The 13,590-nt window shown below is 39.6% G+C and overlaps 1 protein-coding gene across 1 annotated transcript in view; it reads right to left on the bottom strand.

Moving 5' to 3' along the window:
- The window catches only part of THSD7B (thrombospondin type 1 domain containing 7B), a 787,061-nt gene that overhangs the window by 606,059 nt on the left and 167,412 nt on the right, over nt 1–13,590 (bottom strand). The window lies entirely within an intron of this gene.

The following is a 13,590-nucleotide window of genomic DNA, read 5'->3' as shown; positions in this document are numbered from 1 at the left end:
GACAGCTGTTCCCAGGAGCCCTTCACAATTGATTATGTGAAATGGGATCCTTCCTGCCTCTGCATGCTTGAGAACATGGACAAAGCTACTGTTCAAGTACATCCAGCAAGGCTCAGGGGTTCAGCACACAAAGAAAGCTTCAGGCACCAATAAGAATAGTGTGTCCCTAGAATAAATATAGCAATAATAGTAACAGCTGTCATTTTTGAAATACCTACTATCTTCCCAAAACCATATGCATATTATTGATATTGTGCTTTGCTAGATGAAATCATGAAAGCCTGGCGTCAATATCTTTCTCAAGGTAAACTGCTCGGGTGCCCTGACACTGAACTCTCCACTTCTATCGACTCCAAATCTTTCCCACAATAATTGCAATTTAGAAGCCATATCTCTTGAGCAAATGAAGCCTTGCAATGCCCATTGGGTAAAATATATTTAGGAGGGGATCTGTCCTGAGTGCAGCTGGTGTGAGGAGCTCGGGGTCCTGCCCTTCCTCTCCTGCCTAAAGCCCCTCAGCCCTGCCTCAGTCCCAGCTCAATGGCCTGGCTCCCTGACGGCCCCAGAACTCCTGGGGCTCTGATACCTGTCAAGGGATATTGATGGGGTGTTCTCATCCTATAAATATAGCTCCACTCAACTTTGACTTTACTTACAACAAACGCTCCAGCTAAGCCCTCTCGATCCCCTGGAGAAGCAGAAGAAAATCATTTATTCAGCTGTTTTTTATTGGTTCATCAGGAAAGGCAGGGAAGAGTAAGCCAGACACAGAGTGAATCCCACCCAGTGTTTGTCTGAAGGACTTTCTCCCTTTCCTTGTTAACCACTAAGCAGTGATGACCCTTCAGGGGGGACCAGAAATCTGTTTGCTTTATACCACAAAGACAGCAAAGTGGAGCAGGTGCTTGGGATGCTGAAATTTTTAGGCTGTGTCTCTGCCCAAAAGACAAGAATCAAGTATTATTTCCACAGTGAATAATCAATATGTGTTGGGCTTGACAAAGGGGGCCTTGCTTACTGTTGTCTATTAGAGGTTCACAGGAAAGGCAGCAATGTTGGCACTATACACACAGGCTTTAAAAATACATAAAGCAAAAGGGCTGGATGGCATCCAAACATTTTATTTACCATTAAGCAACTCAAGAGTTAATTTTGCCTAGGATGAAAATTACGCCAGAGCACACTTGAGATAATATTCTTTCTCAGTAACTTCAATGTTCTAATGGTTCCATGGAGTCTATCTGCTTCTTAACATATAATCTCTCTTTCTAGAAGCAGATCTTCATCTGGCTGATGAGTGAGAGAGAACAAAACGTAAGCTGCATTTGGGTGGACAGAACATCTAGTGCATCTAATTTTTTTCGAAGGAATAACTATTTCTGTTTTGAACCAGTAATTTTAAGACTATTCGAGCTCTACTCTTGTCATCTGGAAAATAATTTCCAAGTAACTGCATTTGAAAAAATATTTCAGAAACTGCAGTACCATGGCATAATCACAGTATTTTTTTCTATCTAGAAACAACTGGAAACTTCTCTTTATGCTGTATAGTCTAATAATTATACTGAAGATTCCACAAAGGCTTTACAAAGATCAAACCCAATCAATTACTCATCAGCTTTATCTCCTCAACATCAATCCAATCTGTCCATGTTTCTTCATCCCTACTGTTAGCACCCTCGGCAAAGTTATCATCTTTTCTTACATGAATAAGAGGAGTAGCCTCCTGTCTGGCCTTCAGAATCCACTGCCTCACCCCACTCCCTGCCGCCAATACTTTCTCCTTATTACAGATGTGTATCTTTTAATAATTCAAATCTGTACCACTTTTGGTGCAGTGTGTTGTCTATATATCATTTTCATGCTCAAAGCCCATCGGCAGCTCCCTATTCCTCTCGGAATAAATAAAACCAAATTCTTAATATGGCATACAAGTGCCTGCCTGATCTGGCCCCATCCTTTCCCCTTAGTATCCCGATCGCCTGAGTCACCCACATTCACTCACTGCTCTCCCATGATGTTGGCCCTCTTCCAATTCCTCCGATGCTCCAAGCTCCCTCCCAAACCTGGGCAACCACATGTACTGTCTTTTAAGCCAAATCCCTACATGCTCCACTCCCTACAGCCCAACTCAATTTCTACTCTCTCTTCACTTTCTTAGGGAACTCTTTCCTATTCTCTGACTGTACCTTACTCTTATACATAGCATTCATCACTCTTGCAATTGCAAATCCAACGGTATGGTTCATTGTTTAATACTTGTCTCTCTCACTTGATTCTAAACTCCATGATGGCAGAAATGTGCCGGACCTGTTCACCACTCTATTCCCAGCACTAACCCAGAGCTTGGCACATGGTAAGCATCCCATCAATACCACACATTATTGAAGCTAGAACAAACAGCAGAGTAGGAAGCAGAATCATGTCTTCATATAATTAGCAGTAATGTCACCACTGAAAACTCATCACACCAATGGGTTGATGGTTTTACCCAAATGAGGAAAAAGTTAAACAGTCGCCTCTGTGTTTCCTTAGCTTATGCTTAAAAGAAGAAACTTCCAACATAATGCCCAATGGAATTCTTAAATACTGGTTTTTACAAAACTCCACTTGTGGTACCCATTACTCTTTGTTGCAACTCTCTGAACTCCTTATTGTCAGGCTCCATAAAGGCCATGCACTCAGGGATGGAGTGTCCAATCTTCTTATGGTGGTTAGCATGTTAAATGTACTGAAATACACATGTCTACAGAAATACCTTTGATCTTAGTCATAGCTCTAATCAGAATATACTAATTGCTTCAGGAACATCACTGAACAAGATGCTATTGTCTTTTTTTTCTTAGAGGATTCAAATAAACAAGAATTACATATCAGATCTTATCATCCCAGCCTATGACTCACATCCTAAAAAGCGGCAGGAGGCAGAATTATCACGGTGGTCACAGGCTTGTTAAAATAACAGCAATAACAGTGTGGCAGACGCTATGCCCGACACTTTATAACAATCATGTCACACAGTCCTCAAAGCAGCCTTGCAAAATAGGCTAATTTAAGAAGAACTTCTGGATGCCCTAAGTTCCCTGGATATTTTCAGGAAAATTGGCAGAAGGAATAAAAAGAGAGCAAATATGATCTTTTCAGAGTTTGTTGACATGATAACATTCTCATGCGCCCAGGAAAACACCTAAGAAGGGAAGGGTCTGGAAGGCCCGCGTTAAGACTGTTAACTTGGACCACTCCTCAGCCTGAAGAGGAAGCCTCAGAAGCAGAGAGAAACCTGAGAATCCGGCCAGGATTAGCTTCCCAGCTGGAACCTTGAAGATTCTGTGGGAATATCTTCATGTTCACATCCTAGTGGGGCTTTGAGTGGTACCATTATTCTGAAGGGTAAAGTTTAGGTCAGAGACCCAGTACCCACATTCGTATGGTGTTGAGGGATGGGAGAACCATGTTTAAAGGGTATGCTTCGTTGACAGAAACACAGATTTATTAGAAGGAAAATATTTTTGAAAACGAATGTAGCCCAACTAGCCTCTGGCTTTTGTGTTGCCAGAAGTCTAGTCCATTAAGGTTTTGTTGGACGTTCCTGAAGAAAGGTTTCCCTTCCCCTGACACGTGCCTTCTGGCTCAAAAATAAAAGCGTCAGACGCAAGAGGGAAGAGATATGGGAACATATGTATATGTATAACTGATTCACTTTGTTATAAAGCAGAAACTAACACACCATTGTAAAGCAATTATACTCCAATAAAGATGTTAAAAAAAAATTTTTTTTTTTAAATTAAAAAAATAAAAGCTTCCCCTGACCCTTCTCCTGCCTGGAACAAAACTGATAAGAATGGAGATACTGATGTTAGTGAGAGATAGAGAGAGCCTGTATTTTGCTTCCCCAGAAAGGAAATGGCAGCCGTGGGTGTCCAGGCAGAGCAGGCCAAGGCCACTGGGCACCTCCTAGAGATCCAGGGCTCAGCACAGTGGGGAAGCAGCACAAAGGACCAGGTGCAGCACAGAAGTTCTAGAGAGAGTTCCCAGCCCACCTATCAGGAATAAGGGTCTTCTAAGTGGTGATCAGTATGAAGTGATGGCTGGCTGAGGAATAGGTGGATCTCCCAGAAAAAAGAGAAAGGACCCTGGTGGTAGAAGGGTTCAAAACAATCAAACTAAGCTAAAGATGAATGAAAAATAGTATATTTCTTGCACACCTAAATTTTGGGGGGGGTGTTTCACTAATTTATTCTGGAGAAATCTTGAAAGAAAGTAGATATATAATGCCATAAAAATGCATATAGTCAGTAAGGCAGAAGCAGGAGGGTAGAGAGGTAAAGCATAATGCCCACCAGGACTGGTCACTGGTGGTGCCCAACTGGAGACCCCCCACCCCCCGCCATTACCCCTTCTAAGGCCAATGCTTAATTCTAGGCAAAATGAGATTGAGGAACAAAATGAGAATCAATCACCAAAGAGCAGATAAAGCTGATTCATTTCTGAGCTGGTATAAAATCAGTACAAAGAACTTGAAGACTTGGCTGCATAAATATTAAACAAGAAATTCTGGAATAGACATTGTCCTCCTTGGAAGAAGGTGGGACCTCAAGAAAACATCCCTCGGTGCTTTGTGACCACCTAGAGGGATGGGATAGGGAGGGTGGGAGGGAGGGAGATGCAAGAGGGAAGAGATATGGGAACATATGTATAACTGATTCACTTTGTTATAAAGCAGAAACTAACACACCATTGTAAAGCAATTATACTTCAATAAAGATGTTTTAAAAAAAAAAAAAAGAAAACATCCCTTTGAGGTGAAGGTTGCTGCTGGCAAAACTGGCAGCCTGAGTTTTCAAGAGCTAGGGCGCATCAGACATTCCTATAAGTGGCCATGGATCGGCATGAACTGAAGAAGGCTTACCTGGGTTCATGATCTACTCGGTTCACATAGTGGTGCACCCAAAGTTTTTAGCTGAGATGGGTACCCAGTATAATAATCAGCACCACATATAATAATTAAAGGGAATCAGAGAAGTAATAATAAATACATCCCCCACCAGCACAAGGGCTGACAGCCCCACAGGACATTCAAGCCCTTCGCTCAATAGCGCACTGAGAAAATCCATCCTCATGACCCTTTTCTAACTGGGTGAGCACAGGGCCGTGGCCTGCAGCCTGTGTCAACTCCTTTTAGCCCCTCCACCTCTCCACTCACGCATGATTGGAATTTCCCAGAGTGCTTTGTGGGAATTCAACTTACACTGAAAGTGAATTGAAGAAATGTCATTTGAGATATAGGGGTAGTTTACATTCACATAATGAAAATAATTATTATTATAAGGTAATAATCACTTGATAGACTTAATATTAGTATTTACACAGATGATTGAGAAAAAAAAAAAAACACTGGATTTTAACCGTTCCTGGGGACAAGTAAGTACTGTGCTGCCTCCCTGCCTTTCCTGTAGCATCAGATTCCCACCGAAGATCACACATCATCATTCAGGGATTCCTAAAATGTTTTCAGCGGAACGACGGCATCCTCTGAGATCAGTAGGCAGGGACAGGCTCTGTTATTAAATAAATTTGGGAACAATGCAGAGTTAAACCAAACTTAAGGTTTTCTTTTTTGTAGGACTCCTCCAGTGCATGTAAGAGCTTTTAATATACATGGCAAATCCCCAAGAATTTATCCCTAGTGTGTAATGTTCACAAATTTCTTTGCCTACCTCACTCTTTTCCGAGACAAACAAAAAGAAAATATTTTGTATGTGTGATGTTTTGCTCTTGTTAGATGAGGTAGTTGATCATATTTTATAACCTTAAAAAGTTGAGATAACATGAAATAAAAACACTTTTATAATTTTAATTTCAGGATCCATATCCTACATAAAGGTTGAAATGCAACTTCCTATTCAAAGACTAGCACTTACATCCCTCCCAGGATATGAACACACAAAACCACATAGCAAAGAACACATCAGAAGTCTAAGATCTGCCACCTGTCTACAAAGAAGGAGACAGATGTAAATCACACAGCAGAGATTGCAGATTTGTTAGGCATTAGTTGAGTGATTTAAAAAGTATAAGACACAAGACCAAAGCACGTGGAATAGTGACAAGGCTCAATGCTGGAAAGGCACAAACCAATTCAGAGCAATCATTGAACATGTCACTAATTTACAGCCCAATAAAAGGATCTAGCATACAGTATCCATCATCTAGGTTTAGATTTTCTATATCATTTCAAACATAGCTTGTGCTATGCTGGGTTTTACTTCAGGATATGACAAGGTGTACTTTATAGGTCATGCATTAGTGAATTATAGCAATGTAATCATCGATTCCAAGTTTAGAACACAACTTACTGACTCTGTATGCCATGCTAGGAGTATTACGTGAATCCAATATTCTGCAATAATACACAATAAGCAGGATTGGTTTATACATATTTACATAATTATATTAGCATTTTATTATATTAAATATACAGTACATATGATATTAATATATTAATACATTATATACATTATAGCCAATTCAATTTCTTATGCATGCTATATTTTATATATTTCATTACATATATTATGTACTATACAAAATATATAAATATAACATGTTATATAACCATAGATATAGTATGTATGAGTTTGTGTGTATGTGTAAATATAAATATACATACACACACATGCACATATGTATATTGCCCGCTTAATCTGTTAAGCTCTTAGTATATTTCATTAGTACATCTCAATACCCACCCCTAATATGTATCACCTCAATTAGAGACAGTCCTGCTTATCTATAACTCCCAAGCCCATCCTACCACCAATAACCTCAAGAAGTCTTTTTCTGCTTCTCTTCCCTCTACACAAATGGGTAACTATCCCCCTTAGTTAAAATTCTGTGCTTATGAATACAAACATCAGAGTACTGATATTCAACATGTGAGAAACCTTAGTTCTCTCTCCATACAGAGACCACACAGAAACTGATTAAACATAGGTATTTCTGAATCATGCCCAAAATGATTAATTTACATTCATTGTCATTTTAGAGTGAACTATACTCTGTTATATCCTTGTTCTCCAAAAATCAATACTTAATTCATGGTCTAGATGGGGCAATTTAATGTGGACCATACAATTCTACTCCCTGGACACTGGCTTACTGTAACATGCTATTAGAACTCTTTATCCCCCTTGTGATTTCAGAGAATTAGTCTGAGCACCTCATAATTCCTATCCTGATGAAACACATTATCAAAAGCCTATACCACTTGGAAGTAATTGAAGTCCACACTTCCTAATCCACATTAAGATTTATTTGAGGTTTTTTTTTTTTCTTACTCTGTTCAAGACAGATGTAGTCTCAGCATGAATCCCTGTCCTCTACCTTTTTCCAGCTGGACAACATAAACCATGGGATATGTTGGGCAAGGGATCTACTAGGTCCCAAAAAGAGATCACGCGACCTCTTTGTTCACTTAGGGGAAGGGAAGAATCAAAATTAGCTTTCATACTTAGTCTAGGGTAGGGGGAGGCTGGTGACCCAATAGCTCCTGTATGCCTTTCTACTGGAACACATTTTCAGCACTGTCCAGCCTTTGGAATTCTCATAGAACAGTCCCTTTGGGAGTGAAAAACCCCGACTCCTCTTTGACATGCTTCTTTCTTGTGACAATCACAAAAAACAATGAAGGTAGAGCATCACTCACAATGTGGCCAAATCTTTTGCTCTACTACAGGGGTGACTGCAGATGTGAACATTTTGTCTGTGGTCTGGAAGCCTGGCCAGGAAATCAGCACCTTCCCTGACCACCTGGACCTGCTAAAAGGACAGAAACACAGTAGAGTAGGCGGGGCTCTGTTCACAGCACCCCAACAAGCTAGCCTTAAATGCTTACATTAATTTATTCTTCTAAAAATCTAAAGTGAAGAGTCAAGGACCTCAACTACTTTAAACTAGGAAGAAACAGGTTTGTGGGAAGTGCTTCATAGCTATATAGACTTTAGTCCAAATCTTGATTTTGCTGTTCAGCACTCTGTGACCTTGAGCAGTGCTTTTGGCCTCAATCTTCAATCATTGCAACCTGTAGGCATGTGAGAACAGAGACAAAGTACGTAAAGCTACTAATGCAGTGCCTGGCACAAAGTGAGCCCTGAATGAATAACAGGTCCCTGCGAGAGGTGCTGTCTGTTATCAGGTGCTTGTCCTACACAAGTGTTGATCCCAAGTTTGCCATTTGACACTTGGGGTCAGATAATTCTTTGCTGTGGAGGGTTGTCCTGTGCGTTGTAAGACGGTTAGAAGCATCCTTGGCCTCCACGCATTAAATGGCACTAGCACCCCTCCACCCCCAGTTGTGACAGTCACAAATGTCCCCAAACATTGCCAAACGTACCCTTGGGAGCAAAACTGCCCCGATTGAAAATTGCTGATCTACACTATATCATTCATTCCTAATAAAAATCCTGGAAAGTGGGTGACTCGTCCATTCTACAAAGAAGCTATATTACCTGTGCGGGACCCGGGCAGTACTAAGGGGGCAATCCAGGAGAGTGAGCCAAGAGCCTGAACTCCACCCCTGTGTTCCACATTTATAAAATGGGTATTTTTAAAGAAGAAGAATAGAAGTGCCACTGATGTGTATTCAGCATTGTAAGTTCAACTTCTGGCTGCCCAAAGCCAGAACGTTTATATGATCGCACATTTCACCTCTCCTCCATTTTTATTAACTTTCAATAAACAAATTTTCAGAGCCACCCTCCCCATATACTTCAGTGCTACTTTATTAAGGTCCACTTTACCCTCCTCCTCCTCTGCTCTAGAAAACAACCCGGACTTGGGAATCAAACAGACTGGATCTGAACTACAGCTCCTCCACTTTCTAGCTATGTGACTGAGGGCAGGTAACTTAATCTCACCTTTGTATCCTACATAAAAAGCGCACCAGATTTTGCAGACTTCCCAGTTGAGTGGACAGCCAGCTCTCCAGGGCGGCCTGCTATGCAGAGCATAGGTAAAAGGTACAAAATTGCAGTTGTGGAGCGAAACCCTGCCCTCAACCCTCTTCTGCAGGGCCCTCGCCACAGGTGGTGTGATTCTTTCCCCCTCATTAAATGTACTCTGCCTATCCACAAGCTCTAAAAGATTAATTGTATCTTCCCCAGAGACACACAAATTAAAAATAATCCAACTTCCTCAACAAATTGAATACTAGTCAAACGTAACCCAACTGCCCCATTTACTCTATGACAAAGAGACTGTGGAAATGGACCTGGCAATAGTGCCTGTTAGCGGCCAAAGGCAGCGGTGGCTCTTTTCCAAGGAAAGGGGCCAGGGTCATCAGCAGTGGGAACTGTCCATGAGCGGGGAGTCAAGACCTGCTGCCCAGCACAGAGGAATGATTCCTTTTCATCAGGTGCGCTTGAACTTGACCCTTTAGCTTTCAACCCCGTCCCTGTAGTGATTTTGAATGAGGAGGTTTTAACATGATGCTTAAAAATCTCATAGAGAAAATGTCAAATATTTCAATCATCTTCCACTCCTAGAACTTCAAAACTCATGAAACATTCTTAAGAAAGGACATTTTTAAAGACACACAGCCCCTTAAATTCCAAACTGGGTGATAACTATATAAACATTTTGAGCCCCAAATGTAGAGTGAAATGAAAAACTATGGGTCAGAGTTCCATCTTGTGTTAAAATTTTACAAGGTTAAAAAAAAAAAATCCTGAGTGATTCTCCAAAGGAAGAGACCAACAAAACATTTTTATTTTTCTTAAGCATTAAATAAGATGAAAATCTTAACACATAAATAAGAATTTGTGATTATCCTTCTCATAGGTGATATGACCAATGCGGATTCTGCTTTATACATTATTCCTGATTTAAAACATCCTCCTTAACATCCCTAAAGTTATTTTTAATGTTCTCTGAATACCCTTTTCCATACCTTAAGAATGCAGCTAATACAAATTGCACTGTTTATACTACCTTGTCACACAATTAGAAACATGTGAGCATGAAGGAAAAAAGCAATCCTTAGATACAACTTGTTAGTGCAGAAAGTACTTCAGCCAGATAAACCCATATTTATCTTCTTAAGAGATGAAGAGAGGAGGGAGAAAAGCAAAATTGTGATTTCAGGCCCCCCAGGTCAAGACTTGTTGGGAAATAAAAACAAGCCTTTCTCTCAGACACAGAATGTGAAAAATGAAAACAGCAGACTATAGTTACATGGAAAAACAAACTAGATTCATAAAGGTCCATTCCTTTAGCACAAAAGTACAATGTTCATAGCATATATATATAATATATCTATACAATTGTCTCTCGCTATCCACAGGGGAGGGGTTCCAGATTTCCTATGGATACCAAAATCTATGGATGCTCAAGTCCCTTATATAAAATGGTGTAATTTGCATATAACCTATGCACATCCTCTTGTATACTTTAAATCACCTCTAGATTATTTATAATACCTAATACAATGTAAATGCTATGTAAATGGTTGCCAGCATGTGGCAAAATCAAGTTTTGCTTTTTGGAACTTTCTGGAATTTTTTTCAAATATTTTCAGTCCAAGGTTGGTTGAATCTACAGATGTAGAACCTCAGATAAAGAGGGCCAACTGTATGTATATGTGTGTGTGTGTATGTGTGTATTCAGTTCAAAATACATGAGCTCCATTTTTATATGGCCCTTCATAGTCCAAGTAAAAGAATCTAGTGTCCATTTATATTTAGATTATTTTAATATATAAGCATAAAATACTTTAAGAGTTGAAACAGTACCCACCTACATAAAATATTCAATTCAGTATTATGTGCTATAAATAGTATTATGGTAGTATTTAAGTAGTATAAATAGCACTGTAATACTAGTTACTACTGTAGTATTACAGTACTATTCATAGTAGTCACATATACAAACTTAATTCAATTCAGTATTAAGAAAATGCTATGCAGAAAACATAGGTAACAAAATTATACCAGAAATATCAAAAATTGGTACATAAGAGGTCATTTCTGCCCTAAGATTGCTTAGAATTCCACAGGGAAAGAAAACTTAGCTCCAACCAATGTACAAAGACTTTAGAAACCTTGAATCAGAAAATTATTTTACTCAGAAAACGGGATGTCTCATGGACAGTTGAGTGTGATAACTACACTTTCTTCTCAAAGATGGATGTGGAAAATGGGAATGATGTGGGCACTTCATTCTAAAGGGTCTTGATCTTTTCAATCAAATGGAGAGAAGCAGAGAGAAAAGTTCAGTCCAGCCACTGTGAGACAGATGAGGAATCCAGTAGGGATGAGTAATTGTCCCTCTAAACCTGCTGGTTGGTATTACACTACACAAGTAGTTAAAGGTATTGCATCTGGGATAGAGATACCCTTTCAATGATATTCCAGTCCTTTGCTAAGTCCCTCTGAGAATGGAATGCACACACCATTCTGATTTAATACTTACAGAATGACGTTCTTCTACAGACACTGTTCAGCAGTTGGAGGTATTTCAAAATAACCTTACTTAAGCAAAAGTCTACCGTGACAGGTATGTCTTCTTATGTTTGTGAAAACCATAGTCAGAGAGTTGTAATAGTTCCTTCAAGTACAATGAAGTGAATAAGCACTCTTTGGCAACATTGGTAATGATAATACATTTCCATCACTCACAGTCTCTCATAGGTTGGATAGTATAACTGAGAAGGAGAAATGAGTATTTCTCTGAAAAAAATTGCAAATATAATATTTACCATGTTGGTGACATAAAACAAAGGTGTAACCAAAAGATGATGTGTGCTGACACTTCTTTAAAAACTCTGTGGACATTTGTATACAGCTATTAAGCAGGAACATCAGGAAGTAAAGATCACCTTTTTAAAAAAAGAAATCATAAGGTAGTTCTATCAAACATTTTTAAGTGAATAGTGAGTATTTCATGTGAATTGGTGAAAATAACTAAAAATTGCAGCATTCTTGATAGACTTAAAAATACTTAAATTCCACATGAAAAAAACCTCTGAATCATTTAACTTTTTTTTCTGAAGGCAGCTAGTCATTTGTTTCAAGTGTTTGTACATTTTGAGTATATGGAAGCACATTTTATGTACTTCAGAGTACTGCTGATGTAGTAAGTAGTATATCATCAAACCACTGCTGCAGCAATTCTAAGGTCAAAGCTATTGCTTTTGGATTTGATACATTTTGTGTGTGATTTATGGACTAATTTTATGGAAAATAGGTAGGCTATATGTCCCAAAAAGCATTTTATGGTATTATAACAATAAAACATTATAGTTATGGGACGCCCTTCATCTAGGCATATAAAAGTCCTTTCCTGACATTAGTTAATCCTTGCAATACCCTCAGAGGCAAGGAAGTACACCTGCACCACCTTTTTTTAGAACATAAAGAGCACTGGGGATTTTCACAAATCTACCTAGGTTTAGAAATACTCTTTATCATTCATGCCTTTATTCATTCATTCTAATACAATGAGCTTTAGACAATGTGCTAGGACCTGGGGATAGAATGGTGTGGAAAAACTAGGAGCACCATCCCTGAGCTCCCTCTTGGAACTTACTGTGAAATATGTGAAGTGCTTTCATTTATGGGAAACAAAACAACATAGTACCTTTTCTCTTCTCTAGGATTTCACCCTTACAATCTGAAAACACACCCCTCAACAATATCTTCTAGCAGCAAAGAACTAAGCTTCCAAGTAGTGAAAATGTATTACAAACAGGAGTGCTCCTCCTACCACAAATCTTTCTGAGAATTCACTTTACAAGTATCCCTAACCCAAATTGGTCAATGGGATTATAAGCAAGTGAGTCAAAGCTAAATTAAGCTAAATGAGTTTCAGATTCACGTGAACTGGGAAATATTCAGTATTAAATTAATACCTGGTATTAATATTTGTTTGTTGATCTAATTAACATAGACATGTCTTTAGAGTCATCAACATTAAGTATAACACTTTCACTGCACCTAAGTTTGACAGAAGTTAAATGAAATCTTGTTATATCTGTTGAAAATTTGTCAGCATGAAAAATAACTTAATATGATGAAATTTTAAAGTATATGTAAACGAGATAAGAGCAAGAGAGACCTTCAAGATGGCAGAGGAGTAAGACGTGGAGATCACCTTCCTCCCCACAAATACATCAAAAATACATCTACATGTGGAACAACTCCTGAACACTGGCAGAAGACCTCAGACTTCCCAGAAGGCAAGAAAATCCCAATGTACCTGGGTAGGGCAAAAGAAAAAACAAAGACAAAAGAATAGGGATGGGACCTGAACCTCTGAAAGGGAGCTGTGAAGGAGGAAAAGTTTCCATATACTAGGGAGCCCCTTCACTGGCAGGGACAGGAGGTAGGCGGGGGGGAGCCCCTTACTGGAGGGGATGGGAGGTAGGTAGGGGGGAAGCTTCAGAGCCATGGAGGACAGTGCAGCAACAGGCGTGCAGAGGGCAAAGCGGTGAGATTCCCACAAAGAGGATCAGTGCCGACCAGCACACACCAACCTGAGATGCTTGTCTGCTCACCCGCCAGGGCAGGTGTGGGCTGGGAGCTGAGGCTAGGGCTT

Source organism: Eubalaena glacialis, chromosome 1 (assembly GCF_028564815.1).
Source record: "Eubalaena glacialis isolate mEubGla1 chromosome 1, mEubGla1.1.hap2.+ XY, whole genome shotgun sequence".
NCBI lineage: Eukaryota > Metazoa > Chordata > Mammalia > Artiodactyla > Balaenidae > Eubalaena > Eubalaena glacialis.
Note: the sequence above shows the minus strand (reverse complement) of the source record. Positions and strands in the feature narration are given on the sequence as shown.